Below are 6,326 nucleotides of genomic sequence, written 5' to 3'. Positions count from 1 at the left end.
GTTTACCTTCACACGCACTGACGAAACTACCCATACAGCATCAATCATAGTAACCCATGATTCAGCAAAAAAAAAAAACATGTCGAAAACAGTGAAGGAACTTCGTTCAGAATTGTGCGCGTTCAAAGAACGGTACCCCGCCGCGTTGAAAACGATACGCTCGTTCCGGCATCTACAACATCTTGGCACTATTGGACAACCATGAGAGCATCGATAAAAAGCACGGTTCGGGACGGCCGACGACCCTGAGCGACAAGAAGCTCCAAAGGATACTGAAGAGGAAGATCGAGAGAAAAGAGGCTAAAGGGTGTGTCACATCAAATTGCATCACGGAAAAAACGCTGTAGAAATTTAATTTTTAGGAATTATATCTTCAGCTTTCGCTTATAATCAGATAAGAGTGTATAGATCACGTTGGCTATGCTTCACTGTCAATTCGTGAATTAATCCTGCGCACTCATTTCGAGAATCCGGAGTTGTCACATCGGGACATCGTTAAGATGCTGGGAATCGTCCAATCCACGGTCAGCAGAGTACTAAAACGATACTTCGAGAACCTAACCATCGACCGGAAGGTGAAGAACGGCAAAAATGGATGCTCCGTCAGTGAAAAAGATCACAAGCGCGTAGTTAAGCAGTTTAGACGTGATCCGAGAAGTTCGGTCCGGGATGTCGCCAATAAGCTGAATTTGTCAAGTTCATTCGTCCAGCGGACCAAACAGCGGGAGGGCCTGCGTACATACAAGGTTCAGAAGGCTCCTAACCGCGACGAAAGGCAAAACATGGTGGGGAAGACGCGAGCCCGGAAGCTGTACACCGAAATGCTGACGAAGCCGCATTGCCTGGTAATGGACGACGAAACCTACGTCAAAGCGGACTTTCGTCAGATGCCGGGCCTGTTGTTCTTCTCCGCAGAGGACAAATTCAGCGTTCCGGAGGAGATTCGCAAGCAGAAACTATCCAAGTTTGCCAAAAAGTACATGGTGTGGCAAGCGATCTGCTCTTGCGGAAAGTGAAGCGCCCCCTTCGTGATGACCGGCACGGTAAACGGGCAGGTTTACCTTAAGAAGTGCCTACAGAAGCGCTTACTACCACTATTGAAGCAGCACGAGGGCCCCACCATCTTCTGGCCGGATCTCGCTTCGTGCCACTATTCAAAGGACGTGTTGGAGTGGTACGAAGCCAACGGAGTCACCTTCGTGCCAAAGGAAATGAACCCGCCCAACGCGCCGGAGCTTCGCCCAATAGAGAAATATTGGGCGATTATGAAGCAGGCCCTCCGGAAGAACCCAAAAGTTGTCAAATCGGAGGCGGACTTCAAGAGAAAATGGAAAAACTACAACCTGACGTTGTACAGAACCTTATGGACGGGGTAAAGAGGAAGGTGCGAGCATACGGGCTTGGGCTCGAAGTATGAATAAAAAGAAAATTCCAAAAGTTGTTTAATAGTTTTTAATTTACTGTCTAAAATTTTCAAAAGGATCGGTCTACTGGGCGAATTTCTACAGCGTTTTTTCTGTGATGCAATTTGATGTGACACACCCTTTACATCGCTGCGTGCGTTTGGCCGGAAGGCCGGTGCAACCTGGCGAACATGGACATACATGTCAGGAACCGGGAACTTTCGTTGATCCACTGGTCTGGGAGCTGTAGGCAATGACTCAGCGGCAGCTGCTGAATAAAATGCTGTGGTTGACAATCAACGAGAAGGGGATGTCGAAGCCGCTCTTCTTTAGCTCCGGACTGCCCATGGAAATTTATAATACGAATTGTCTGCCGGAATTTGCGTCGTTCATAACGAAATACCATAAGAGCGAAGACGCGATGTTCTGGCAAGATCTGGCGTTGGCGCACTGCTCGAAGCCATCGTTAGAGTAAATGGAGCGACTGAATATCGAAGTCAGCGAACCCGCCCAACGTCCTTCAGCTGCGTCTCATCGAGAATTTCTGAGCAGACCTGAAGCGTAAGATTTACTCCAACAATTTCATCGCGAAAACTGAGAAGGAATTGATACATAAAACGAAGAAAGAACTCAAAAACATGCCTACACGCATGTTTTCGTCCGCCATGGCGAATGTTCCGGTTAACTGCCAGAAGGCCGCCCGCAAGGCTCTAAAATGTTTTTGCATGTAAGCTAATTACCTTCCATTGGACATTTATCAAACTCAATTATCTGTCTTAGTTTTTTATCACCATCCGAAAAAAGTCAATTTTTTGAATGCAAACGCTAGCGTATTTCTTTTGCTGTGAAACATGTCAGTATATCGATAGGCTAAAAACAAGCCAGACACAAGCATTTGAAGCAACATATAGCTTACGACAAGATCTACTCAAAGTAATAGTATAATTTGCAATATCCCTGCCTTCACCGAAGTCCTCGATACTTGCAACTAGGTACCGCTGCGGATATCGAGACAGAGACATGTTACACAACCATGTGACACCGACGCCAACTCAAACCTGAGGATTTATCCCATTTCTACGCATTTCCTTACACGTATTTGTTGCTATCGATATGGTTTTAAATAAAAAAAAATCATTCCATATTTGTCATTTAGAGGCTCATTCCCGTATACACAAGTTGCATTAGGGTGATCATAAAAACGTGTTTTTTCTGCTTTAACTTTTATATTTCAAATTCTACATCAAAACTGTCTTCGTACAACTGTTAGAGCTTATCAATACCAACATTTTGCGATGCAGTTTGTATCATAATCCTACTCAACGTTATTGATGGTTTTCTACCCAAAAACTCATGATTCCAATTTTAATTTACTCAAACACAAAAAATAACATAGTTTTGAAAATCACACATCATGTAGAGTGAAATATGCTCGCCTATAAACTTTGTTTACGTTTGCCCCAGAAAGGATGACAAACAAATGAAAAGAGCATGATTTTTAGGAAGATATATCAATAACTTTGAGTAAAAAGTTGAGATATTGACAAGTTACTAATACAAACATTTTTCGATGCAGCATCGAAAAATGTTTGTATTAGTAAGCTCTAAAAGTCTTTCGAAGACAGTTTGCATCTAAAATTTGAAATATAAAAATTAGAGCAAAAAAAACAGTTTTTTTCATGGTGACCCTAACGTAACTTAGAAAAATCGGTCATTTCAAGAGATAGAGAAACATTAGCAAAGGTAGGTGCAATTGAAGGCGATATTTATCAGCGTCAAATCGCCTTCAATGAATTTTATTCTTTAGTCCGCAAAAATACCATCGCTAACTGGCAACGCAAGTGGAATGAAGATGAATTGGGCCGGTGGTTTCACTCGATTATCCCTAAGGTTAGCCTCAAACCGTGGTTCAAAAGTCTGGACTTGAGTCGGGACTTTATTCGCACCTTCTCCCGACTCATGTCCAATCACTGTTCGTTAGATGCACTACTCTTCCGTTTCAATCTTGCCAGCAGCAATCTCTGCGTTTGTGGCCAAGGTTATCACGACATCGAGCACATTGTTTGGTCGTGCGAGGTGTATCTGGTCGCCAGATAGAATTTAGAAAACTCCCTTCGGGCCCGAGGAAGACAGCCCAATGTTCCGGTGAGAGATGTGTTGGCTCGGTTAGACCTTGATTACATGTCCCATATATATGTTTTCCTTAAAGCTATAGATCTTCGTGTGTGATTGCCCCTACATCCTTATACCCTCCTTTCCTTCCTTTGCGGGTAATTCGTCCCCTTGCTATAAATAGTAGAATAAGTTGAAATGTAAATACACTATAGATATACGAATAGATTTATAAATTGAGTGTTCATCAACATTGTTACAATTTCCTTATATCCCATCCTTCTCCTAAAAATATGTCACCCTCCTAAACTCGAGTACACCGCGAGTAATCGGTTTTCCACCTTACTAACCATAGATGTAAGAAAATTGTTTATATATATAGTTTTAAAATTATATTTAAGAATTCGGCTCCTTTAAACTTAAGTAACTGAGCCTGTAAAAATAAACGAATTAAAAAAAAAAAGAGATAGAAAAATGGTTCTAGAGGTTCTCAAATGGGGATCAACACTAGGGTAGGAGCCTACCTGTTGGTCTCAAATGTTCCTATCTCACGCCTCCACGAAGATCATATGACGACATTTTTAGATCGGGCGTGAACTGGAAACACACCTGGTCTTGGCTCCGAGAACGGGTGTCGAAAGTGGCTAAGTGAGGGGGTACGAGCGAGTCAGAGCGCTATATCTCTCCCGGGGAAGGCCTCCCGGGTCATGAAGGCCTTGCCAACCCGCTGTCTCCCGGGCAAAGGAGATACACCCAGACAATGGAGCTAAGGTCAAGACGAATACTACGAATGCGATCACCCGAGGAGGGTCCCCGAACTGGAGCTGGTCCTGGAAAGGGCGTAAGAGCGAGCGGCCAGCGGCTGGAGGGCGATGTGCAAGAGCGGGCCACCAGCCGGGTTCAACCCGAAGAGCTACCGCCACACGGAAACAGCAGCCATCGACATCACCAACGAAACGCTGCGCCTAAGAGGCGTGTTGCGACTGTCAGACGTCAGTCGTCCACACTTGTGGGTACTACTAGGCGACGGATCATGTGGACACACGAAATGAACGAATTCGTGATCCGCGCCTATTACATCTGCACTGCTTTGGAGACGGACATGAGCGGTCGCCCTCGAATACTCGCAATGTTCGAGGAAGCGTATCCAGAGTTCGTCGGGAGGCTTGACCAAAACGCGATGAACGCGAGGCGTAGAGCGATTGTACGCAACAATATGCTCTCCCAAACGCAAGTCGACGAGATCAAGCAGCAGGTGCAGAGAGAACTAAGCTCCAGAACAAGCAGAGCAAGCGATGTGTCGAGACGAAGTTCAGTACGGCTGAGCAATTCATTCGCGAGTGGGGCACGCGAATCAGCACCAGTGGAGGCCACAGTACAACAACCCCCTGAGCCGGAAGATCCACAGCCAGATCAACAACTACTACGCGATCTGGTCTTCCATTACAACGAGGCGATCTCACAGTTCCGCGACACGGACCCTTTGTCGCGCCCCAGGATCCCGAAGTTGCAGCATTCCCGCAGGCTGACAAGTGCAGTAAAGCTCATGAACAAGCACGTTCTTCCGCTGCACTTGGTTGATGCTGAGAACATGGAGGAGCTGCAACTGAAAGTTTACTGTGCTGCTGTGGCGACCGCCAAAAGTTTAGGATACCGTATTAGGCCAAGAGGCGGAATGCTCCAACATCTCCGTGAAAGGCGTGAGCCTCCATGGCGAAGGAGATTGGAGCAACGGATCCTAAACAAGCGCGCCGCAATTGGAAGACTGATGGCGTACAAAAGAGGCAGCAGATCGGTGAAATTATGTCGCCAAGTTGCTGTGATCGTGCGGCCTACTGAACTTCGCCAGCTGGGAGCTCACCAGCTGACGGAAAAACTCGACACACTGGTACAGCAATTGAGCGTCCTTACAAAACGGCTGAAACGTTACTCTGACTCTGCAAAGCGCCAGGAACAAAATCGGATGTTCAGAGATAACGAGAAAGCGTTCTACGACCACATTAGCGACGAGAAGCCCGACTACCGCGAAGGTTTGCCAGATATTAGCGATGTGACGAACTTCTGGGCTGGTATTTGGGAGACCCCAGTAGAACATCGCGACGGGCAAATGTGGTTAAGACGGGAGGAGGAGAGTTGTGGTGAAATTGGAGAGATGCCAGCTATCATCGTCGGAGAGAACGATGTCCGCGAAGCCTCGCGGTACCTGAGGAACTGGGCAGCACCGGGCCCCGATGGTGTCCAGAACTTTTGGCACAAGAAGCTGACCGTCGCACATCCAAAGATAGCTGAGTGCTTCAACAAGGTGCTACGTGACCCACACAACCTTCCTGAATTCGCCACCCGTGGCGTCACTTTCCTCCTCCCGAAAGACAGCAACACATTGAACCCATCAAAGTACAGACCGATAACGTGCCTATCGAGTCTGTACAAAATACTGAGCAGCATAATTACCGCCAAAGTTTCTGCTCACTGCGAACAGCATCACATCATCGCAGAAGAGCAGAAAGGATGCAGGAAAAATACGCATGGCTGCAAAGACCAGGCCATCATCGACGCAGCCATAGTCGGCCAGGCGGTATATAACCAGCGGAACCTAAGTATGGCCTACATCGATTACAGGAAGGCTTATGACTCCATACCTCACTCGTTTCTCGTCAGGGTATTGGAGCTCTACAAAATTGATCCCGTCGTCGTTAGGTTCCTGCAGCATGCGATGAGGCAGTGGAGTACGTCTCTGCACCTCAGTGATGGGGAAAATGTGTTGCAGTCTAGAACGCTGCAGATAAAGAGGGGGATATTCCAAGGCGACTC

The sequence above is a fragment of the Toxorhynchites rutilus genome, chromosome 2, assembly GCF_029784135.1.
Source record: "Toxorhynchites rutilus septentrionalis strain SRP chromosome 2, ASM2978413v1, whole genome shotgun sequence".
Lineage (NCBI taxonomy): Eukaryota > Metazoa > Arthropoda > Insecta > Diptera > Culicidae > Toxorhynchites > Toxorhynchites rutilus.
This window is presented reverse-complemented; position numbering follows the sequence as displayed.